This window comes from Sphaerodactylus townsendi, linkage group LG13, assembly GCF_021028975.2.
Source record: "Sphaerodactylus townsendi isolate TG3544 linkage group LG13, MPM_Stown_v2.3, whole genome shotgun sequence".
NCBI classification, from domain to species: Eukaryota; Metazoa; Chordata; class Lepidosauria; order Squamata; family Sphaerodactylidae; genus Sphaerodactylus; species Sphaerodactylus townsendi.
The window spans coordinates 3,252,488-3,277,885 of record NC_059437.1 but is presented as its reverse complement, the minus strand read 5'-3'; the positions used below and the strand labels follow the sequence as shown (position 1 = coordinate 3,277,885).

The 25,398-nt window shown below is 49.7% G+C and overlaps 1 protein-coding gene across 1 annotated transcript in view; it reads right to left on the bottom strand.

The window, feature by feature from the left end:
* Window positions 1–691, bottom strand: part of TRPC5 (transient receptor potential cation channel subfamily C member 5) — a 250,652-nt gene extending 249,961 nt beyond the window's left edge. Inside the window, exon 1 of the mRNA XM_048514709.1 lies at window positions 502–691. The gene's annotated coding sequence lies outside the window, so the exon portion shown is untranslated. The remainder of the gene's footprint in view (window positions 1–501) is intronic.
* Between the last annotated feature and the right edge of the window lie 24,707 nt (window positions 692–25,398).

The following is a 25,398-nucleotide window of genomic DNA, read 5'->3' as shown; positions in this document are numbered from 1 at the left end:
AGCCCCGGGACTGGGAACGAATGAGTCTTGCCTCTCCCGGCCTGACCATTTCAGGTTGCAACCTGCGTGCGTCGGGGGGGGGGGGGGGTCAGCTGCCTCTCACAAACATAAACAACAACAACCCCCCCCCAATTAAAAAGAGCTCGTTTTGCAGAGCGTCGCTTCGAAAGATCCCCTAGCCCAGGAGATTGCAGGTGCGGCTGGCAGAAAAATCCAGTCCCGGGTAATCCTGCCCTCTTCTTCCCTTCGCTTTTAGCCAAAGGTCAGGGGTTGCGACGCGAGCCGGTGCAATTGCACCGCCGGCTCCCAAATGCAAGACGCCAGCCCCGACCGTGCAAATGCGTTGCATTTGGGAGCCGGCGGTGCAATTGCACCGGCTCGCGTTTGCGCCCCCCGACCTGGCTTTCTTGCGGGGGCGGGGGGGAGAAGAGGGCAGGATGGGCCGGCTGGCCATTGGATCGAGGGGTATCTGCCCGGTAGGAGCCGGCGGAGCGGACTCACCTAAGCAGCGAAGGGCTCCCGGGCGAGCTGGCGGCGCTGGAGGGTGCGCGCCCCGGGCTCGTCTGCCGGGCGGCGGGGAGGCTCCGGAGCGGACGGGGGGGGCCATGGGAATTGCCCCTCGGGCGGCCCGGCGGAGGGAAGACGCAGGCGGACGGGGGCCCAGCCAGCCAGCCAGCCAGCCACGCCGCCCGCTCGCTCCGTTTGCGCTCCGGATTGGCTCCGTTCCCGGCCCGCCGCCGCCGCCGCCGCCTCCTCCGCTTCTGGCGGGCGGGCGCGCAGCGCAGCTCCCTGGATCCGGAGCCCGCCCGCCCGCCCTTCCAAGACCCTGTTGCAAGAGGGGGAGGGGCAGAAAGGATCGATCCCCAACACTTTTACCTGCCCCCCTCCTTTAGAAAGGCAGAAGCAACTGCGCGTGAGAAGCACGAGGGATCGCAGCCTGCCTGAATCGTCCAGGAATGGGGACTTTCCTGCCCCCTCCCCAGGAAACGCACCTGAGCGGGGGGGGGGGGGGGGGGTTGAGAGGACCGCTGGAAATTATACTGGGGGGGGGGAGGTCTGCAGTGGGAAGAGGTGGGAAATGCCCCCTTTTGCCTGGATTCCTACCCGAAAAGGATCTCTGTGCAGCCTACGGCGGATGTGGTGTTTTTAGTTAAGAATGGTGGACCGGGTTGGATTCCCCGCTCCTCTGCATGAAGCCTGCTGGGGGATCTTGGCCCAGGCCTGCTCACAACTTTCTCTACCTCTCAAGGGATCTGTTGTGGGGAGAGGGAGGAGAAATGAGTTTGTAAGCCTCTTGGAGACTCCTTGTCGGAGAGCCAGGTGTAGTATAATTCTCAGCTCTTCATCATCATCATCATCATCATCATGATGGAATACAAAGGCCTTCTGTCCCGATGGGCCACATGGGCCTTGTGATGATTTGCTCAGCTGGGGCTTGCTTGCTTTAAAGAGAGGCAGTAATAAGAAGGATAGAGAGAGGAGGACGTAGAGCACAGGTGTCAAACTCGCGGCCCTCCAGGTGTTCATGAACTACAATTCCCATCATCCCTTTCCAGTATAACCAATGCTTATGTTGGGAAGGTCCGATGGGAATTGTAGTTCATGAACATCTGGAGGGCCGCGAGTTTGACACCCCTGGCGAAGAGCAAGGCCAACGACCTTCCTTCAAATGGTACCCCAGATTGGAGGTTAGAAAAAAGGAAGACCCCGAGTTGGCCAAAGGGGCACCAGACAGCCCCCAAACGCCTAGGTCCTAGGACATCTTTATTTTGCTCCTGGGAAAAGAGGGATGCAGCGGCAAGGGATGGCCCCACGCAGTTCTGCTCGTGTTTTCTTGTGTAGTCTTTGCTAGTGGAAGCCAGGCCGAGGCTCATAGCCTTGGAGGTCACCCTCTTGCTGGTCGCCTTCTGGGCTCATTCCCCTTCGCTGTCAAAAGTGCACTTTGCATCTCTGGGTTCATGCTCACACCCTGGAGACTGAGCCAAGAAGAAGAAGAGTTTGGATTTATATCCCCCCTTTCTCTCCTGCAGGAGACTCAAAGGGGCTGACAATCTCCTTGCCCTTCCCCCCTCACAACAAACACCCTGTGAGGTGGGTGGGGCTGAGAGAGCTCCGAGAAGCTGTGACTAGCCCAAGGTCCCCCAGCTGGCGTGTGTGGGAGTGTACAGGCTAATCTGAATTCCCCAGATAAGCCTCCACAGCTCAGGCGGCAGAGCTGGGAATCAAACCCGGTTCCTCCAGATTAGATACACGAGCTCTTAACCTCCTACACCACTGCTGCTCCAAGGGAAATGCACACCTCTAGCTACAAAGAGAAAACCCCAAAATAAATTTGCCTTATAACCAGCGAACTGGACAGGTGGGAGAAATGGGATGCCGCTGCGGCTCTTGGGTCCAGGTGCTGCTGGGATGGGCTTTGAACTTACCAGGGGGACCTCTAGAAGTTGGGAGCCATTGGAACCCACCTGCTGATCAACCTGGGCAGTGTCTGTCAGCTGCCACATGACATCACTTCCTCTTGGGGCACTTCCTGCTGCTTCAGGCCCTGCCTCCCAGCCGCAGAGGAAGAGACGGTGATCAGCTCATTTTTGCCACTGCTGGCAGCATATTTTAGAGCCGCTCTGTTTGGCTTGCCCCGATCGGTCTCCAGGTCCAGGAGAGTACTTCCAGTTCTGGAACATGACTGCTGCCTCCAACTCCCTGTCGTCTACTCCAGGGTGACTTCCAAGAAACAAGAGAGAGCTCAGGGTGGAAGCTGTTTGCCTGCGCTGGTGTAGTGGTTAAGAGCAGGTGTACTCTAATCTGGAGAACAGGGTTTGATTCCTCGCTCTGCCGCTTGAGCTGTGGAGGCTTATCTGGGGAATTCAGATTAGCCTGTGCACTTTAACACAGGCCAGCTGGAGTGACCTTGGGCTAGTCACAGTTCTTCGGAGCTCTCTCAGCCCCACCTACCTCACAGGGTGTATGTTGTGAGGGGGGAAGGGAAAAGGAGTTTGTAAGCCCCTTTGAGACTCCTTGAGTCTCCAACTCTTCTTGAATGTCAAGATGGTCCTCCCCGCAACTCCTTGTCAGCCCCTTTGAGACTCCTTGAGTCTCCAACTCTTCTTCAATGTCAAGATGGTCCTCCCCCCAACTCCTTGTCCAGCCTTCCCAGAGACTCCTTGAGTCTCCAACTCTTAAATGAATGTCAAGATGGTCCTCCCCAACTCCTTAGTCCCAGCCCCTTTGAGACTCCTTGAGTCTCCAACTCTTCTTCAATGTCAAGATGGTCCTCCCCCCACCTCCCTGTCCCAGCCCCTTTGGGACTCCTTGAGTCTCCAACTCTTCTTGAATGTCAAGATGGTCCTCCCCCCAACTCCCTTGTCCAGCCCTTTGGGGCTCCTTGAGGTCTCCAACTCTTCTTCAATGTCAAGATGGTCTCCCCAGCTCCTTGTCAGCCCCTTTGGGACTCCTTGAGTCTCCAACTCTTCTTGAATGTCAAGATGGTCCTCCCCACAACTCCTTGTCAACCCCTTTGAGACTCCTTGAGTCTCCAACTCTTCTTCAATGTCAAGATGGTCCTCCCCCCAGCTCCTTGTCAGCCCCTTTGGGACTCCTTGAGTCTCCAACTCTTCGTGAATGTCAAGATGGTCCTCCCCCCAGCTCCTTGTCAGCCCCTTTGGGACTCCTTGAGTTTCCAACTCTTCTTGAATGTCAAGATGGTCCTCCCCCCAACTCCTTGTCAACCCCTTTGAGACTCCTTGAGTCTCCAACTCTTCTTGAATGTCAAGATGGACCTCCCCCCAACTCCTTGTCAGCCCCTTTGAGACTCCTTGAGTCTCCAACTCTTCGTGAATGTCAAGATGGTCCTCCCCCAACTCCTTGTCAACCCCTTTGGGACTCCTTGAGTCTCCAACTCTTCTTCAATGTCAAGATGGTCCTCCCCCCAACTCCTTGTCAGCCCCTTTGAGACTCCTTGAGTCTCCAACTCTTCGTGAATGTCAAGATGGTCCTCCCCCAACTCCTTGCCAACCCCTTTGAGACTCCTTGAGTCTCCAACTCTTCTTGAATGTCAAGATGGTCCTCCCCCCAACTCCTTGTCAGCCCCTTTGAGACTCCTTGAGTATCCAACTCTTCGTGAATGTCAAGATGGTCCTCCCCCAACTCCTTGCCAACCCCTTTGAGACTCCTTGAGTCTCCAACTCTTCTTGAATGTCAAGATGGTCCTCCCCCCAACTCCTTGTCAGCCCCTTTGAGACTCCTTGAGTATCCAACTCTTCTTCAATGTCAAGATGGTCCTCCCCCCAGCTCCTTGTCAGCCCCTTTGGGACTCCTTGAGTCTCCAACTCTTCTTCAATGTCAAGATGGTCCTCCCCCCAACTCCTTGTCAGCCCCTTTGAGTCTCCTTGAATCTCCAACTCTTCTTGAATGTCAAGATGGTCCTCCCCCCAACTCCTTGTCAGCCCCTTTGAAACTCCTTGAGTCTCCAACTCTTCGTGAATGTCAAGATGATCCCCCCCCCCAACTTCCCTAGGAGCAGTGTTGGCAGGGAAGATTGGAGGGTTGATTTTGAGCGCGTGGGCTCAGATTTGGTCAGCATTGTCTACTCGACTGGCAGCTGCTCTCCAGGGTCTCTGGCTTCACCCTTTTCCTTATCTTTTCATCTGGACGAGTTTGAACCTGGGACCCACGGCCTGCCAAGCAGATGGTCTACCTCTGAGCCACAGCGCTCCTCCCGGCACAGTCCATTAAAACAAACAGCCAATCTCCACAGAGGCACAACAGACTTTCCTTTAAGCAGCCCCCCAGCCCACTCCGGAACTGCTGCTATCTACAATCTTTCTGTCTGCGTTTTGAATGCACTCTTGATTTGTACTTCATAAATGTCTGGTAACGCTCTAGAGCAGCCATTCTCAACCAGGGTTCCCTGGTACCCTGGGGTGCAATGAGCATGTCCCAGGGGTACTGCGGCAACACTACCGCCCCCCCCCTCATTTTTGTGGTGTCTCCCACCGGCACCAGCAAGGACATGGAGCTGGCCCATGGGGCAGGGCCTACCACAAGGTCAGCAGCAGCCGCCGCCACCACCCCCAGTGCTTCCCTTCACCCTGGGAGGGGAAGGAGGGGTGTGTGGCAAGCAGGGGCAATGGGAGGGGAAGGTGGAGGGTGGCGGCAGGGGTACCGTGAGATATGAAGAGTGAAGTCAAGGGTACCCTGACCTCGAAAAGGTTGTAAAGCCTATTTTAAGTGCCTAATAAAGGTGGAGGTGGTGGTGGTGGTGGAGGTGGAGGTGGTGGTGGTGGAGGAGGTGGAGGAGGTGGGGTAGAGGTGGTGGTGGTGGAGGAGGAGGAGGTGGGGGGTGGTGGTGGTGGTGGTGGAGGAGGAGGAGGAGGAGGTGGGCTGGAGGTGGTGGAGGAGGTGGGGGTAGAGGAGGTGGTGAAGGTGGAGGTGGAGGTGGAGGTGGGGGTAGAGGAGGTGGTGGAGGTGGTGGAGGAGGTGGGGGTAGAGGAGGTGGTGGAGGTGGTGGAGGAGGTGGGGGTAGGGGAGGAGGTGGAGGTGGGGGGGAGAGGAGGTGGTGGAGGTGGTGGAGGAGGTGGAGGTGGGGGTAGAGGAGGTGGGGGTAGAGGAGGTGGTGGAGGAGGTGGGGGTAGAGGAGGTGGTGGAGGTGGTGGAGGAGGTGGAGGTGGGGGTAGAGGAGGTGGTGGAGGTGGAGGTGGGGGTGGGGGTGGGGGTAGAGGAGGTGGTGGAGGAGGTGGGGGTAGAGGAGGTGGTGGAGGTGGTGGAGGAGGTGGGGGTAGAGGAGGTGGTGGAGGTGGTGGAGGTGGGGGTAGAGGAGGGGGTGGGGGTGGGGGTAGAGGAGGTGGTGGAGGAGGTGGGGGTAGAGGAGGTGGTGGAGGTGGGGGTGGGGGTAGAGGAGGTGGTGGAGGTGGTGGAGGAGGTGGGGGTAGAGGAGGTGGTGGTGGAGGTGGAGGTGGAGGTGGAGGTGGGGGTAGAGGAGGTGGTGGAGGTGGGGGTGGGGGTAGAGAAGGTGGTGGAGGTGGTGGAGGTGGGGGTGGGGGTAGAGGAGGTGGTGGAGGTGGTGGAGGAGGTGGGGGTAGAGGAGGTGGTGGAGGTGGTGGAGGTGGTGGAGGTGGAGGTGGGGGTAGAGGAGGTGGTGGAGGTGGGGGTGGGGGTAGAGGAGGTGGTGGAGGTGGTGGAGGTGGGGGTGGGGGTAGAGGAGGTGGTGGTGGAGGTGGTGGAGGAGGTGGGGGTAGAGGAGGTGGTGGAGGTGGAGGTGGGGGTGGGGGTAGAGGAGGTGGTGGAGGTGGTGGAGGAGGTGGGAAGTAGAAGTGGTGGAGAGAATTGGGGAGGTAGAGAGTGTGGTGGAAGGTAGTGGAGAGTGGAGAGGTAAGAGGTAGAGAGGAAATTGGTGGAGGTGGAGGTGGGGGGTAGAGGGGGTAGAGGAGGTGGTGGAGGTGGAGGTGGAGGTGGAGGTGGGGGTAGAGGAGGTGGTGGAGGTGGGGGTGGGGGTAGAGGAGGTGGTGGAGGTGGAGGTGGGGGTGGGGGTAGAGGAGGTGGTGGAGGTGGTGGAGGAGGTGGGGGTAGAGGAGGTGGTGGAGGAGGTGGAGGTGGGGGTAGAGGAGGTGGTGGAGGTGGTGGAGGAGGTGGGGGTAGAGGAGGTGGTGGTGGTGGTGGTGGTGGTGGAGGTGGAGGTGGAGGTGGAGGTGGAGGAGACTGCTGCTCACAAACCCCAGTTTCTTCGTTTCATTATTCACAGTATTTGTCTGAGGTTAGGGTAAGAAGTGCCAGCAACATACAGTTGTGGCTTTGGATGACTTGGGAGCATGTTGAGCATCTTGCTGGCTTTAAAAATGGACTGTGCAAAAAAAAAAACCCCATACTTGAGTAAAGACAAATAAAGGTGAACACAGTGCTAAAGCGCTAGACAACAATGCTATGACATGATAAACATATATCCACGTCTATACAGTTCAATATTTCCGCTTGTACACATAATCCCTAAACAGATTCTACGTTTTGTAATGAGTCTCTGCATCTACTTCAGATTCTCTGCTCGTCTGTGAAACCTGAAGGAGCGAACTCCAATCTTCTTAAAGGGAAAGCGTCATAAATACTATATACAATGTAAGTCAGGAACAAGAAGTTATCAGTCCTGAAGAATGTTGTTGGATGTAGTTCATAGTCTACATATATATATATAAATAATGTCACACACGGTTTTGGGAATGAATCCACTTGTTTAATATGCAGTGCGTTGCTTCTACTGCAGGGGTGGGCAATTATTTTTTCCATGGGGCCGCATAAGAAACAGAAAATATTGTGGAGGACCGGGCCAAAAGGCAGGGGGGTGAGGCGCTATTGAAAGCCCCGCAGAAGCCGGCAGCCAAGGCAACCAGCTTCTGTGGGGCTTTCAAAGACGCCTTGTATCTAACAAGGCTGAGAGGCCGAGGCTTTTACCCCACAGAAGCCGGCAGCCAAGGCAACTGGCTTCTGCGGGGCTTTCAAAGATGCCTCGCTCCCCAGCAAGGCAGGGGGGCCAGTCAGGGTCATCCAGTGGGCCGGATGTGGCCCGCGGGCTGTATAATGCCCAGGTCTGTCCCACTGTATAGCTCCCATTTATTTATGGTTAGTTTCATAGATTAGGTTTTGCACATATACACTTAGTAAATAGTTGAGCGGCAAAGTGCAACGCATTTTGTTTTCTATTACCTGATCGTGACGTCGCACTCGCATCGTTTTAATTCCTTAAAAATTGATTGTCTTGTTCCTGCCTTTCCGGTAAAACCAGTCTACAAGCACTTCTGCAAATAAGCCCTACATGTTGCATGGATTCAGGTCTGCGTTTTCACGTCATGTAGGAGGTCCATGACTGATCTCCCAACTCTAATAATTCTGCAAGGGAATAAGACCAACAGTGTTCTGTACCAGAACATCCTCTGATGTGGTCCCCACCTGGGGGAATAGCCTGCCCAGGAAGTCTCCTATGCAACTATAATTGTAGAACATGCAAAACAGAACTGTCTGAGAGAGCGTTTTTATGGAATTGAATGGAATGTTTAATTTCTATGCCGCCCTCCCCCCAAGGGCTCGCGGCGGTGCAAAACAATATAATAATACAATATAAATAACAATAACAAAACATCAGCAACAGCAGCGATGAATAACAAATCAGTTCTTACAATGCAAACATTTCAAAACATAAATAAATAGAACAGATTAAGCAACATACAAAAACAAATTCCAAAAAATATAGTGCTATCCAGATGGCAACCGTAAAACACATCCTCACATTAACAATACTGTAAGTCAGTTTCGGTAAGGAAGAAAACGGGGAACAAAACCTAGGACTAATCTAACCGCTAATGGTTCTAGTACAAGCAAAAATCCAAACTAGCCTAACCACTAACATAAATTAATTTACTACCTAAGCCAGTGGTTCTCAACCTTCCTAATGTTGTGACCCCTTAATACAGTTCCTCATGTTGTGGTGCCCCCCAACCCTAACATTTATCCATTTTACAGATGGAGAACACTGATGCCCACCTAACCCTAACCCTAACCCCCAAAGGGGTCCCGACCCCCAGGTTAAGAACCACTGACCTAAACTAAGCTAGACAATGACCATACCTAATACTAGCCAAACTATCTAACAGTAATCCAATACCCACTAGTGCCGTGGTGGCGAACCTTTGACACTCCAGATGTTATGGACTACAATTCCTATCAGTCCTGGGCTGATGGGAATTGTAGTCCATAACATCTGGAGTGCCAAAGGTTCGCCACCACTGCACTAGTACAACAATGCCCACTAAAACTCTAACTCAGCTAAACTACCAGGAGGAGACTACGAACTTAATGCTTAACACTAACACCACTAACTAATATAAGAATTCTGCTGGATCAGACCAATGGTCCGTTTAGTTCATCATCCTGTGGGCAACCAGTTCAGCTGGACGGCCAGCAGCAGAATGCCAAAGGTCAAGGCCTTCTCCTGACGTTGCCACCTGACGCTTGGTATTCACAGGTTCACTGTGGTTTCCTTTAGTCACCACAGCAAATAGGTTTGCCAATCGCCAGTTGAAACCTAGAGATTTCACAGAACCACAGTTCATCTCCAGACAATTGAGATCAGTTCCTGTGGAGAAAATTACCGCTTTGGAGGTTGGACTCCACAGCATTATAACCTGCTGAGGTCTCCCAATCCCCGTGTAATGAGGGCCAGTTCCCGCATAATGTAACGAACCAGTAAAGTCCAGACCAAAAGTAACTACTTAAGTTCTTTATTGAGCTGGCATGCTTAGTCGATCGCAGGCAATGCGGGAACTGGGCCCCCAACGTTCGAACAGCCTCTTTTACGGGCTCCCAACCAGTTCCCACCAAAGCTGGGTAAACAACTTTGGGTTCTCACCCAAAGCCTCTTGGAAACAGATTCACACAGACAGGCAAAAGAAACAAGAGAAACAAGCAACTGATAACAGTGACATTCCCCAGTCTGGGCTTCCCGCCAACCTCCTCAGAAGAGCACCATTCAAGGTTGAATAGCAACCTTACACTCCACACTCCTCAAGCTCTGCTCCCCCACCAAAAGAAGTTTCCAAGTGTTTCCTAACATGGAGCTGGCAACTCTATTGGTAGCCACCAATAGACGGCCTCTCCCCCAGAAATAGGCCCTGGTTCTGAAGCTAAAGGAACCTTTGAGAGCTTTGGCTTCAAATTCTGGAACTATTTACATCAAGTCGTCCACATATGTCTGCTGTTCCTCCCCAGGAAGAGAAAACCCTGCCCTTAACTCCCCAGCTCAAGCGAAATGTCGACGCTTTATTTGCTACTGTTGCCTAATCGAAAAAGGTCTATAAATAAATGAATCTGCTTTAAACCCAGGTTTGGTCACAGTTTAGCTGCGGTTCAGCTAGGAAGGATCCCACATCTGATGTGTAAAAGTTCAGCACTGTGTGTGTGTGAAAAAACAGTCCTGCTATTCAATACTGATCGTTTTTTTTTCTTTCAGCAGAAATTAAAACTGGAGCTTAAACTCTTGACCCTACCGGGGAAAGTGAGACTGTGCATTAAACACAAATAGCGAGAGTTCGCACTGAAACATTTCAGAATAAATGACAGCCGTTATTGCTTTCTTTTTTAGAAGCTGGGGAGAGTACATGATCCTCCTCATGGATTTCAGGACTGCAGAGGCTGAGGCAGAAAGGATAATTGTGTAATAATTATGATCAGTAAAATGTTTATGTTAATTAGGTATATACTAGTATTCTATCAATATTTTCTAGTTTATAATAATAACAATAATAGCGATAACAAAAAATTCTTCTAGCCCAGTATTCCCCAATATGCTCCCTGGCATCCACTTGCTTCTTCCCCAAAGCCAAGAGCCAATCCTCTGAAGATGCCAGCCACAGATGCAGGCAAAACGTCAGGAGAGAATGCTGCTAGAACACGGCCATACAGCCCGGAAACCACACAGCACCCAAGTGATTCCGGCCGTGAAAGCCTTCGACATTACATATGTATGAGATGTTCGTGTCGGCAGCTTCTTCCGTCACCCTCTCAAACTGTGTTGCTGGGGCAGTGGTTCCCAATCTAGGGTACGTGCAGTGGTGGGATTCAAATAATTTAACAATTGGTTGATTACAAGCACCATTTTAACAACCGGTTCTGATCAAGTGGTGCAAACCTGCTGAATCCCACCACTGGGTACGTGTACCCCCAGGGATATGCACCAGAGTGCTCAGGGGTACATGAAAAAAAGGGGGACATAAATCCAACTCTTCTTCATATATCCAAGTGGGATTTTTAAAAAAATCAGCCTTGTTGATTACACCCGACTGTATGTGGCAAGACAGTTAATACTGGCTAAGTCTGCTGCTAATATACACCATGCCAAATGTGTAATTCTTTCTCTTTCCTTGCAGGGATTATTTGAGCTAATCCTTTTGTTTTGAGGGATGGAGCCCATTCCAAGTGTATTTGAGCAAGTGATTTGGAAGAATTACCTTAAGAACAGCAGGTAAAATCCTCTTCCGTTTCCAAGTCAATGTTTTTTTTTTCCATTAAATTCAGGAGGAAGTTTGTGTCAGACTCTCGAACGTGGAAATAACAGAGACCGTAGGAAAGTCCAAAAGCAGTTTATTCCAGGTGATGCGAAGAGTAACAATGTAAAGCAGGATCTGAGCTAGAGACTTTTAATCCCCCCCATTTCGCCCCACACCAAATGTCCATTACAGTTTCTACTACAAAGCTACAAAGGACCTGGGAACCTTTCACACCTCTTTGAGGATGGGCTGGCGCCAGGAGATTGCTAACAAGAGATTGCCAGGAAGGGAAGAGGGAAACAGGAAAACAATTGCAAATCACACACAGCAACACATCAAGGCACTGACAGGCATGGTCCTGACAGTTTGTTCTAAAGCTGAATTCATTGTATCCAGAAAAACTGCTTGCCTTTCGTATGTGTCAAAATGGTGATATAATGTCAGTGAGACACTCTCAAAAAGAACAGCTAGTTAGGCAGGGGCGTAACGAGGCAGCCCTGGGCAAACTGTAGCCCTGAGCAAAACCTGAGTTGGATGCCCCCCCCCCCCACCCACCATGGGTGGCCACTCCACCATGACCAAAACATTTTTTGTACCAGGACATTGGTGCCTGCAGAGGGTGAATTTTTAGATATATCAGCACCAAAATTTCAGCATATCATCAGGAGACTGTCCTTATGCTACTCCCCATGTTTGGTGAGGTTTGGTTCAAGGAGTCCAAAGTTATGGGCTCCCAAAGGGGGTGCCCCTATCCCCCATTGTTTCCAATGGGAGCTAATAGGAGATGGGGGCTACAGTTTTGAGGGTCCATAACTTTGGCCCCCCTGAAACAAACTGCACCAAGCTTGGGGGGTGCCATCATCTCCAGATGATACCCTGAAATTTTGGTGCCGATACATCCTAAAATGCACCCTAGGAACATCCTAGAATTAAAGCCCAAGAATCTTTGTTCTGCATTGAGTTTTCTGCATTGCTGTCAATGGGGGTTGCAGGCTATGGGGGGCACATTTCTGAAGGCACAGTCTCAAAAATTTCAGGGTCTCATCAGGAGACTGCCCTAATGATACCCCCCAAGTTTGGTGCAGTTTGGTTCAGGGGGGCCAAAGTTATGGACCCTCAAAACTGTAGCCCCCATCTCCTATTAGCTCCCATTGGAAACAATGGGGGATAGGGGCACCCCTTTTGGGAGTCCATAACTTTGGACTCCCTGAACCAAACCTCACCAAACTTGGGGGGCAACATAAGGACAGTCACCTGATGATACGCTGAAATTTTGGTGCCGCTAGCCTAAAAACCGCGCCCCCTGCAGGCCAAAAATGGAAAACCACTAAAATACCCAAAAACGAACCCAGCATTTTGATGCCCCCCACAAGGTGATGCCCTGGGCAGCTGCCCACCTTGCCCAATGGGCATTACGCCAGTGTAGTTAGGGCTGCCAACTTCCAGGAGGGCCCTGGAGATCTCTATTATAATCAATCTTCAAGCAATCAGTTCCCCTGAAGAAAACAGCTATTTTGGTGGGGGGGGGGGGGCGCTATGGCATTGTACCTGATGAAGTCTCACCCCTCCCCAAACCCGACCCTTCCCAGGTTCCACCCCCAAAATCTCCAGGTGTTTCCCAACTCAAAGATGGCCACACAAGGTGCCTGTGAGTCCAGTAGTACCTTAGAGACCCAAAGGGTTTTCGGAATATAAGCTTTTGGCTCATTCCGCACACGCAGAATCATGCACTTTCAAACTGCTTTTAGTGCTCTTTGAAGCTGTGCGGAATGGCAAAATCCACTTGCAAACAGTTGTGAAAGTGGTTTGAAAACGCATTATTTTGCATGTGCGGAAGGGGCCTTTGAGAGTCAAAATTGCCTCAGCCACAAAAGTAGTGTGCAACCCCTGGAGTCCTCAAGGTCCAGGTTCAAAGTCTAGAATAATTCTAATAAACTCAGAACATAAATCCAGTTTATTAAATTGCAACAGAAAGGATTGGTATAAACATTTCCAAAGACATCAACCCTGATTCACTGCCAACGATGGTAGAGCGGAGTCCTCTTCACACCTCTCGCACCGTGTGTTCTTCTTGAGACCAAGCCTGGAGCAGAGTATCCCCCCGAAATCCTTCTTGCCACAGCAGGAAGTCTTCCAGGAAAGGCACCAGATGAGTCTCCAGCTTGGTCGTTGCCTCAGGAGCAGTTTCCCTTTCCTCCTAGCAAGACAGGATGGGGCGGCTCTGTACTACAGGGCTTCCGTGTGGCTTTTCAGGAGTTCAGCTATGGCAGTGATGGCGAACCTTTTCGAGACCGACTGCCCAAATTGCAACCCAAACCTCACTTATTTATCGCAAAGTGCCAACCCGGCAATTGAATGCTGAGGTTTTAGTTTCGAAAAAACGGTTGGCTCCCTCTTCCTCTGCCCCACCCGCTCAAGCAGGGGCCAGCCTGCTCTAGCCTCCAGCAAGTCCCGTGCGCACCGCTCTGTGCCTCTCTAGCATCTCTGCCTCCTCTGCACCCCCCCCCCCTCGGGCAGCAGCCACCTGGAGCACAGGCACCAGGCCCGCCAGCCGAGTCCTCCCTGCTCACCGCGGTGTGTGCACGTCGTGCTCAGTGACCCAGGCCAGCCTAGATGTGTGTGTGTGGGGTGTGTGTGTGTGATTTTCTGCCCTCCACATGATGAACTCTGGTTGCACGTGCCCATAGAGAGGGCTCCGAAAGCCACCTCTGGCACCCGTGCCGTAGGTTCGCCATCACTGAGCTATGGCATGTCCTGTGCCTTCCTCTTTCCAGTCACTTCTGCTCTAAAGAAGGATTGATCAGCACTTTCCAAGTACTTGGCATTTGGCCAGTCGGGCTGAAATGTGCTTCCATCGCTCTGGCCTCCGGTGGGTTTAAGGGGGCGGGAAGGGAGGGTTTTTATCGCCATCTAAGTTTACAAAATTTCTTGAACTTGGTTTTATAATGAATTTTCTTGGTTTTAATGTTATCTATATTGCTATTATGCTTTTATTGTTGTACGCCGCCCTAAGCCCTTCGGGGGAGGGCGGCAAATAAATAAATAAATAAATACATACATACATACATACATACATACATACATACATACATACATACATACATACATACATACATACTTATGCCCTCTGCCCTATTAAAGGGTAGGTTCAGCAATTTAGATAAATCCGCAAGGTTATGCAGTTGCAAACTTAATGTGGTTGAAACCCTGACTCACCAACTCTTGCACTGCACCAGATTTGATAACATCAGATCAAAATATACCAACTTACATTTTTTCTTTCAATCTGGGCTGCCTGATCTGACTAGGTTATCTCTATTGTTAAACAACTCGGCCCCCGGTCTTTGTGAAGAGATCGCCAATTTCATTGCAGAGATAGTTGAGAGTTCCCAGTAGAACATATTTGTTGTGCTCCCCGTGGGGCCTTTTATCTATCATGTATCCATGCAATTGTTCCCAATTTATGTAACTCTTTCTGACTATGCCAATAAAGGCTTATGTATGGATGTATGTGCATACATACAAACATAAATTACAGACGACAATGGTTTTTTCATCTTAAATGTGGCATCTCCATGCTGCAGATTAACTCTAGATGGGCAGGGCAGTCCGGGGGAGGGTTGACTCCCCCCTGGATGCAGCAGGGGCTTCTGCTGGTGTAAATACCCTCTTCAGAGCGCTTACGCTGGCGAAAGGTCAAATCTGCCAGGACCTGGCCACTGCACCACCCCACAACACCCTGTTCTAGCACTTGGCCTCGCAGAGGCACTGGCACACACCACCCGCAGCTACGCTGGTGTTCTGGGGGTGGGGCTGACCTTCATCAGCCTCCAGACCCCACTCAGTGTCAGACTCGCGAATGTGGAAATAACAGAGACTGTAGGAAAATCCTAAAGCAGTTTATTTCTAAACACGTGTAGAGTAACAATAGGAAGCTGAATCTAAGCTCTCCAGAGATTATATTCTTCAACCCCCCCCCCAATTTGTCCCACACCAAACATGCCTTACAAATTCTACAACATTTGCACTACAGAGCTTAAAAGAACCTGGGAACCGTTCACACCTTCTTGCAGGAGAGCTGGCGCCAGGGAGTTGCCAGGAAGGGAAGAGGGAAACAGAAAAGCAGTTACAGGAAATCATTTGCAATTCTTACACAGCAAGACATCTGGGCACTGACAGGCTTGGTCCTGACACTCAGCTCCCATATGCTGGCAGAGTCACCGGTGGAGATACGCCACGATTTATGCTGTGTATCTCTATTCTGCCCTTTGGGGAAGTTGGAGGTCTTTTTTTAAAAAAAACCAAAAACCTTTTTTGGACAGTGGGGCAGACAGAGCAGTGCTCGAGCGATGCTGTCCCCGTCTGCCTCAACTCTGGATTGAGCTCTGCCTCAACTCTGTATAGTTATTACTGCTCCTCGAGGGGCCAGTGCAACAAATAAGAACTAACATTTTCTAACAGAGAAGTTTCATAAACCCTCTAAACGACACCTCCCAGGATTCCTTGAGGGAAGAAATGCAAAAGTAACCTTGGTACTGGAAATCTGCACTGCCCCCTGCGTAGGGCTTCAGTTAAGTCCAGAACGTACCTGATTTTTTGCACATTATCCCAATTTTGAAATTTTTACACAGGGTTGCAATTAGCTGTAGGGTTCAGTTCAAGGTGCTGGTATTACATTTTAAAGACCTTCGTGACCTCGAGATTTTGAGGGTGGGGTCCTAGGGTGAGCACAGTTTAGGAGCGGAAAAGAAGAGGAAGAGTTGGATTTATATCCCCCCCTTCTCTCCTGTAGGAGACTCAAAGGGGCTTACAAATTCCTTTCCAGTGGTGGGATCCAAAAATTTTAATAACAGGTTCCGATGGTGGTGGGATTCAAACAGTGGCGCCGCCGCACACACGCACCTCCAGTCCCTATTGGGCAGGGAGGTTGCTTTAGTAACCCCTTCTCGGCACTCAGAAAAAATTAGTAACCACTTCTAGAGAAGTGGTGAGAACTGGTTGGATCCCACCTCTGCTCCTTTCCCTTCCCCCTCACAACAAACACCCTGTGAGGTAGGTGAGGCTGAGAGAGCTCCGAAGAATTGTGGCTAGCCCAAGGTCACCCAACTGGCATGTGTTGGAGTGCACAGGCTAATCTAAATTCCCCAGATAAACCTCCATAGCTCACGCGGCAGAGCTCTGCTCTGACATGATCTCTTGATGGGTGGATCGCTCGTCTCAGGAAAATCTGCCTTTCTTCCTGCTTCCTCACACCTCCCCTCGCACGTTCACACATTTCTCCATCTTGCAACCATGAGGGCAGGATGCAGGTCCTGGATCTGGGACAGTGTATTCAGTGGCCTCATCCTGAACAACTCCCTGCTGCTAGATCAGGCTGGGAAATCATGTGTACAGCACCCCATCGGGCATACCGGTCTCCATCCGGCTAGGGATGTGCAGTCAAAATTTGCTTCCATGTGCAGATGTTCCCCAGCTAGACTGTCAGTTCAGCACCTGTTTCTAAAGCACCCAGAGGAATCTGCCAAAAGCAGTCCTGGGTCCTGCAGGGATAAAGCACTAGCATATCTGTCACTTATTATAGAACTGTCTGTCCGGGACCCTGGAGATTTTGACGACGCGACGGTCTGAGTCTGTAGAAAACAGCTTCCTGTGTTCATGTGGTTTTCTTTCACAGGCTACCGGGTTTGATTCCCTGCTCTGCCGCCTGAGCTGTGGAGGCTTATCTGGGGAATTCAGATTAGCCTGTGCACTCCCACACATGCCAGCTGGGTGACCTTGGGCTGGTCACAGCTTCTCGGAGCTCTCTCCCACCCACCTCACAGGGTGTTTGTTGTGAGGGGGGAAGGGCAAGGAGATTGTCAGCCCCTTTGAGTCTCCTGCAGGAGAGAAAGGGGGGATATAAATCCAAACTCTTCTTCTCTTCTTCTTCTACTCATTGGAGGATAAACTGTTCAGCTGTGGATTTACCTGGTGTGTTATTTTTGTCTTGCTGACTGACAGCTAGGGTTGCCATCCTCCAGGTGGCACCTGAAGACCCCCCACTATTACCATTGATCTCCAGGCTACAAAGGTCAGTTCCCCTAGAGCAGGGGTCTGCAACCTGTGGCTCTCCAGATGTTCATGGACTACAATTCCCAACAGCCCCTGCCAGTGTAACCTCTATCTGTGGGTTCTGTGGGGCAGAACTTGGAATGAGTTTGCAACAACAATTTTTAAAAACAAAATGGTTTACTTTCTTAACATATAACACCAAACATCAACATTTAACATCACACTTCAAGGTCCTGTTCAGGTTGCATTTTCAAGTCCTTCTAGTTACAGTCTGCTGATACTGCCAAGTCCATTTCTTCTTGCAAGTGGGTTGGCTCCTGAAGACTCCAGGGGTTTGGTGAACAGGATTCAACATGGTGAAGGTTTCCAGGAGAACTTTCACCCATTACAACCACAAAAAACCCTTAACAAGGCGTTAAGGGCTTATACAAATCAAGGTCCGGGTCTGGTAGCCTTGTCTCCTCCAACTACATGAGGTCTGCTGCCTCGTGCTGCTCTGAGTCTCCACCCCTTATTGGGTCAACCCATTCTGAGCATGGGGGTTACACCAGCATGGCCAATTGACCATGCTGGCAGGGGCTAATGGGATGTGAAGTCCATGAACATCTGTAGAGCCGCAGGTTGCAGACCCCTGCCCTAGAGAGAATGGCTGCTTTGGTGTGTAGGGTCTATGGCATTAAACCCTGCTGAGGTCTCTCTCCTCTCCAAACCCCACCTTCCCCAGGCCCCGCCCCCCAAAACTCCAGGTATTTCCCAATCCAGAACTGATAACATTTTTAATAATATAATAGATTATAATATAATAGATTTTTAAAAATTTTCTCAACATTAAAAAAGTACTTTCATAACAACCATTACATTAATACAAACTAAAAGCAAAAATACAAAAGGAACACAAATCTTATAATTACTAAACACAACCAAACTATACGCCATAAAACCATATAATGATTTCCCGCTGCCTCATTGTTGAATTCTAATCCGTTATAGTTCCGTGCATCTATTTAAAACAATTTATCAAGTACACACTGTATCATTACTAATATTCTAATTCAATCTGCTATTTTCTTTTAGATTTCACATCCTGCCATTATTTTTCTTCTACCATAATTTTTCAATAGATCGTCTGTAAAAGGTTTCCAGGGGTTTTTTTTGCAAACTTTTCCGTATTACTGTCCCTTAATAAAATTGTTGTTAATTTTGCTATTTCTGAATATTCTGTGACTTTCTGACAACCTTATTCGCCATTATATTGTTTTTATGTCTTTGCAAGTCATTGTTTCTTTGCTAGGTGCTATGAGTTCAGGATATTAGTACTTGAGAGAAATAAATAGCAATGGCATCCTTAGCAGGATTGAAACTGGGTCTCATTCCAGCATCTTTGATTTTGGGGACTTGCCCCTTCTCTCCTCTTCTAAACCCAGAAATGGTCTGGATTTCTCATTCCACCCCCACCACCCCCTTCTGTCATCTCAACACGTGCAGGAAAAGAGGTCAAGCCCCCTAAAAAGCAGATAGAGAAGTCAATTATGTCAATAAGAAAAGACGTCCTTATCTCTCTGGAAAAAAATGCACAGCCCTTTATTCTACAGAAGGGAGCTTGCTGATGTGTTTTAATTAGATCAGAGGAACAGCTAGAGAAGAAAACTTGCTTGGCTGTCAAAAATCCTTTGCTTTGCAAGGAATCTTAAAGTGAAAGAGTTCTTTAAATCACTGGAGCTTAAAATAACCCACCTGTTAAAAGACAGTGTGATATACGGAGTTGCCAGCAGTCTTGGGGAAAAATGTCCTACCCCTTTAATGGAGGCGCACTGGGTGGAAATGGGCAGCAGAAGCTTTTGGTGGCATAGAGGTCAACCACATCACCTGGTAAATAATGTCCCCCCATTAAGCTTCTGTTAAAGGGACATTTTTCTTGCGAACTGCTGGCAACTTTCATCGCATTTGCCTTAATGGAAAGGCTGCCGCTCCTCATTTTTCTTTGCAGCAACTTCCCAGTGGGTACAACCAAACAAAAATGACATTTCTATACAGTGGTGGGCCCTTGGCGGGCTGGGAGTACTGGATGGGGGCGGCTGCTACACTTTGCCAATGGCCATTTTTCCTGGAACACATTTTTATAAACTCAAGGCAGGACTGATGGGAAATGGCTTCAGACCCACAGTTCTGCCATCATCAACTCTTGTCATTCATAACAGCCTTTCCGCATTGACATCAACGAGATGGAAAAATTGATCCCATTCTCAGTTATAAATACATGCCTGGTTTTTAATGGTTCTTCACCAGAGATTAGGAACATTTTTTAACATCATGGACATTTGGGATATGCTTTCCTGGGATGTGGAATAGCGTAAAGCTGGGATAAGGCTTAACCTTTACAGTGTTGCCAACTCCGAGTTGGGAAATTACTGGCAATTTGTGGGGGGGGAGCTTAGAGAAAGTGGGGTTTGGGGAAGGAAGGAAGGAAGGAAGGAAGGAAGGAAGGAAGGAAGGAAGGAAGGAAGGAAGGAAGGAAGGAAGGAAGGAAGGAAGGAAGGAAGGAAGGAAGGAAGGAAGGAAGGAAGGAAGGAAGGAAGGAAGGAAGGAAGGAACAGCCACATGGTATTTGGGCATAAACTCCACCCTCTAGGCAGCCATTTCTCTGGGGCAACTCTGTAATCTGGAGCTGAGTTGTGATTTTGGGAAGTTTCCGTGCTCTGCCTGGAGGTTGGGAACCCTAGTTTTTCTCTGCAAAAATGCTCATCCCTGTGTTGATTTTATTCAAGCTGTGGAAAACTTTTCCCCAGGATGGGGAAATTCGAAAAGCAAGGGAGGAAAGATTTCACCTTTTTTCCCTGCATAGTTCTCCTTGATAAAGCAATCGTGGAAGATCAATTTGCAAAACCAAACGTTTAAAATAAACACAAAGGAAACCTGCAGATGACCCCATAAGAACATCAGACAGAACCTGCTGGATCAGACCAGAGTCCATCTAGTCCAGCACTCTGCTACTCGCAGTGGCCCACCAGGTGCCTTTGGGAGCTCACGTCCAGGATGTGAAAGCAATGGCCTTCTGCTGCTGCTGCTGCTGTTCCTGAGCACCTGGTCTGCTAAGGCATTTGCAATCTCAGGTCAAGGAGGATCAAGATTGGTAGCCAAAGATCGACTTCTCCTCCATAGATCTGTCCAAGCCCCTTTGAAAGCTATCCAGGTGAGTGGCCATCACCCCCTCCTGTGGTAGCAGATTCCAAACACCAATCACACGTTGCATGAAGAAGCGTTTCCTTTTATTAGTCCTAATTCTTCCCCCCAGCATTTTCAATGTATGACCCCAACCATTCAGGCGCATGTGCGGTCTTTCGAAATTGGGCTGGGGGAAAATTTATCCTTCTACTTTAGAGCAGAAAGTATATTTGCACATTATTAATTGTGGGGCTCTGGGGCCAATCCTCAACAAGGCCCCGCCTCCCCCCAGAGCTCTACACTGCTCGCAATGGCCTGCCCTCGTGTCAGTCATGAAGCAGCTCCTGTCCCCATCAGAACTAATTCAATGTTTAAGAAAATGTTAGAACTGTTTGAACTGTTAAGAAATGTTTGAACTGTTAAACATGCCAGGCATTGGCAAGGAATGGTGGAGAGAAAAAAACCGGTCCTGCATCAGCAAAGGAAGAAGTTGCAGGTGCAACAGAAATCACATCACGTATGAAAAATCTGCCCCAGCGCTTCCTGGGGTGTCGGTCTTCACACTCAAGCTATTCGTGGGAGGCCTTTACAATGACAAATTCTTTAAAGTAATTTTATTAAGGTGACCAGATGGCGGGAAATGGGAGTGCCCTAGAAGGCTGTGCGTTCCTGCGGCCGCACGTGCGGGAGGCTGCCGCACTGCCTTGCGCCCCAGAAGGCAGTGCGGCAGCCTTTCAAAAATCGGGACACTTGAAAAAACCCGCAGGACGCGGGACAAATTGTTTTAAGGCGGGACTGTCCCGCCAAAAGCAGGACGTCTGGTCAGTCTAAATTTTATGTATCTTTGTACTCTGGGGGATTAGCCTCAGTACGTCCCAGCTGACTTCTTGCAGCTGTGAAATGATAAAATCCAAGTCTGTATAAGGAAACGCAGAAAACCAAGTTCTTGCCTGGCCCTGCCTGCGTGCCCACCCTCCTGGTGTTTACTGCAAGTCTTCCTTTTTAATTGCTCCTTATTTACAGCTCAGCCTTCCATTTAATCACACCCAACATAGTGACATTAGCTGTAATAGCTTAATGATGGCATATTCATAATTAAGGTGGTGATGCATGGGGAATAAGAGCACGGTGGAATCGTTGGCGTGACGATCATTAGGATGCTGTGCAAATTGGCACTGACCCCGTTAAAGCGGCACGTGAACAAATGTGACCCTCACCAACTTCAGAAGAACTGGGTTATTCTTCATGATTGCCTTTTCCGGGGAGCCCTTATGCAGGACACCGCAGGGGAGCTGATGTGGTTGCCAAGCTCCAGGGGAACTCTGGAGATCTCCTGGAATTAAAATGGCTTTCCAGACTACACAGAGCAGTCCCCCCTGGAGAAAATGGGTGCTTTGGAGGTGAGTGGGCTCAATGACAGTGGCGTAATGCCAAGGGGACGGGGGGTTGCAACGCACTGGGTGCGTGTCCCTATGGGGGCATGGTGTTCTGGGGGCATCCCAGGGCGGGGTGGGGTGGATGTGGATGCAGCAGGGGCGAGAGGGACATTAATGTGTCCCAGGCATTGCTCTTCCTCAAGCCCCTACTTCTGCTCAGTGGCATTATATGTGCTGCTGAGGTCCTCCCCTCCCTAAAACCACCTTCCCCAGCCTCCATCCCCCAAATCTCCAGGTACTCTTCTTCTTCTTCTTCTTCTTCTTCTTCTTCTTCTTCTTCTTCTTCTTCTTCTTCTTCTTCTTCTTCTCCTCCTCCTCCTCCTCCTCCTCCTCCTCCTCCTCCTCCTCCTCCTCCTCCTCCTCCTCCTCCTCCTCCTCCTCCTTCTTCTTCTTCTAACCCAGAGCTGGCAGGCCTAGGCCTGACACCCTCCATTGTGTTGTCTTTACCTGCCTACATGCTTCTCTGATCTGGATGTGGGTTGACTTGCTCTAGTCTGGAGTTAGATGCAGCTACCTATTTCCCAAACGCTTGACAGGGTTGTGGTTCCAGGTGTTGCCGGAGGTCTCCCGGAGGTGCAGCTGACCTCCAGACTACCAGGATTGGTTCCCCTGAAGAAAATGGCTGCTTTGGAGGGTGGGCTCCATGGCATGGCATTCTAATGAGGTCTCACCATTTTGCAAACTCTGTCCTCCCCTGACTCCACCCCAAAATCTCCAGGAATTTCCCAATCCAGAGCTGGTTACCCTAGAAGCTGACTAGGACCAATGGGGCAGTTCAGCACAGAAGGGTATCCATCAAGACCCTGGCCCATCACAGGGCTTACTGGCCCCCAGAATGACTGAGTCCCCAGGAGCAGAAGTGGTGTAGGAGGTTAAGAGCTTGTGTATCTAATCTGGAGGAACCGGGTTTGATTCCCAGCTCTGCCACCTGAGCTGTGGAGGCTTATCTGGGGAATTCAGATTAGCCTGTACACTCCCACACACGCCAGCTGGGTGGACCTTTGCTAGCTCACAGCTTTTTCAGAGCCTTCTCAGCCCCACCTATCTCTACAGGGTGTTTGTTGTAGAGGGGGGGAAGGGCAAGGAGATTGCTTTCAGCCCTTTGAGTCTCCTGCAGTGAGAGAAAGGTGTTGGGATATGCAAATCCAAACTCCCTCCTCCCTCCCTCCCTCCCTCCCCTCCCTCCTCCCTCCTCCCTCCTCCTCCTCTCTTCTTTCTTCCTTTCTTTCTCCTTCTTCTTCTCCTTCTGCTTTTCCCTTCTTTCTTCTTCTTCTTCTTCTTCTTCTTCTTTCTTCTTCTTCTTCTCTTTCTTTCTTCTTTCTTCTTCTTTCTTTCTTTCTTCTTCTCCTCCTCCTCCTCCTCCTCCTCCTCCTCCTCCTCCTCCTCCTCCTCCTCCTCCTCCTCCTCCTCCTCCCATGTGGGGATTGCCTCAGAATGCCCTGGAGAAACTGGTCATTTCATGCCAGGAAGGTGCCTGGAAGATCCTTGGTTACCCAAAGCAAGCACCTACTTCATTGCTTTCCAGCTTCTAGTGTGTGAAGAGCTGAGTTGTCCTCCCTCGTCCAGGAAGCTGTTTATATCTCCTGAACTTAGGGTGTGAGGGGGGACAGCACTTGGGCACGTCCACATGAGCCCTGAAGATCTCCCAGAATTACAACTGCTCTTCAGACTGATTAGTTCCTTTGGACAAAATGGTGGCTTTGGAGGGTGGATTGGGTGGCATTAAATCACTGCTACGTTCCCTCATCTCCTGAATTCCATCCTCCTGTGGCCGCACCCCAAACATTTCCAGGAATTTCACCACCTGGGGTTGGCAACCCTAGGGCAGCTTCCCTACAGATCCTGCAAAAAAAAAAAATATGGAGCCAGGCCTGAGGCTGACAGAGTTTTCTCCTTCCATGTTCACACGAACACACCAAGGAAAGGGGTGAGGGGAAAACTGAATGAAAAGAACATAGAACATCTTTCTCCAAGAGACGTGCTATCTAAACTAGCTTGTGAAGAATATAAAGAGATGGCAGTGAGATCGCTCCATGGGCCAGCCATGTGGACTTTGCGTGCCCTATGCAGCCCTTTGTCTGGAGTTAGGTCAAAACTCCTTGGAATCAGCCGCTTGGCTGAGGACCTTTAGATTCTGGCTGCGAATTCATTTTCTCTCGGACTGTAATTCCCTGGTCCACCATCTGCTCTCTGACACCCATTCCAACCCCTGGTTTTCCATAATTGAAGGAAAAAATGCCTCTATTGGACTGTTAGTGGATTCACTTTGCCCCTTGTCCTATTCTAGAAGCTTCTATAGGAAAATTAAAAGGTACAATCTATTGGATAGAGAATTCTTCTACCCTAATCACCGCGAAGCCAAGAAAATGTGTTCCCTGTATTTTTTTTTCTCTCCCATTTGAACAGGGCCATCACTTTGGCATATACGTACCTGTATTTTGCTTAATAAACCCTATATTCAAAAGGAGAGTCATAATGCTCTCATGTGTTTAATGTTATGCCTTCTGCCTAGCTGGCTATTGCATGGGCAGATTTAATAAGGGCAAGAAAAGGCTAAAAGATTGTGCCCATGTAAATAAATGGTCTCAGTTGAATCTCTGGCCCACCAATTACTTCACTGTCTCAGATTCAGGGAAATCAGATCCAAGTATGTGAATCTTACTCCTTTACATTTTACTCCCATCTCCTCTCGCATTTATTTAGATTACACTACTTGTTGGACAACCCTGATCCTTCTCTCTGTATGATAGTGGCAGACTTTCTCCTGGAAATTGCCAAACGCCAGTAGATTTCCTTCGACCTAACATTTATTTCCTGTTTTGTATATGCTTTTTAATCCGTTTTTATTATTGTTGTACTGTTGTCTATGCCAATAAAGGCTTGCTTGTGTAGACTTCCCTAGCAAGGTGTCTTGCTAGGGAAATCAGCCAAGGATGCTGCATTATACTGTCCCCACACCTTTCTCAAAGGTTGACTAATTGCAAATAACTATAAAGCAGTGGTTCTCAACCTTCCTAATGCCGCGACCCTTTAATACAGTTCCTCATGTTGTGGTGACCCCCAACCCTAACATTTATCCGTTTTACAGATGGAGAACACTGAGGCAGAGAGTCTTAGGCGACCCCTGTGAAAGGGTTGTTCGATCCCCAAAGGGGTCCCGACCCCCAGGTTGAGAATCACTGCTATAAAGTTACCCACAATAAGTCCGTAGTTCATTTCAACAAAGAACATCTGACTAAGCCATCAGATTCGATTAATTTCTACCACTCCTGACAACTGAGGGCTAGAGAGGTATGCAGAGTTCATTTGTCCTGGTTAATTTGTTGAGATAGCAAGTTCAGTTGGAGCCAACACAAACCGCTCTGATAGAGCGGTAGCATCGAGTGCTGAGACAAAATCCCGAAGCCCGAGTTTTACCAAGCCTCTTATCTGCATTCACATACGGCTGCTCCAAATACAAAGAGCTCAATTGCTCCAAAATCACATAATGGCAAATAAGCAATGTCGCTGCGTCTGCAGGAAATATTGTCTACTTTCTTACCAGACGTATTAATATGGTTTACAACCCCTTTATTCCAGCGGCAGCCAATTGCTGTGCAGCGTCTTAAAGTCAAGAGATCAATGGGGTGGCTGCCCGAGGGGGATTCCATTCTTTCCACCAACGGTCTAACTCACGGTTTATTCATTCCTCATGGAATGGGGGCTGCTACCTTTTCTCCCCAGAC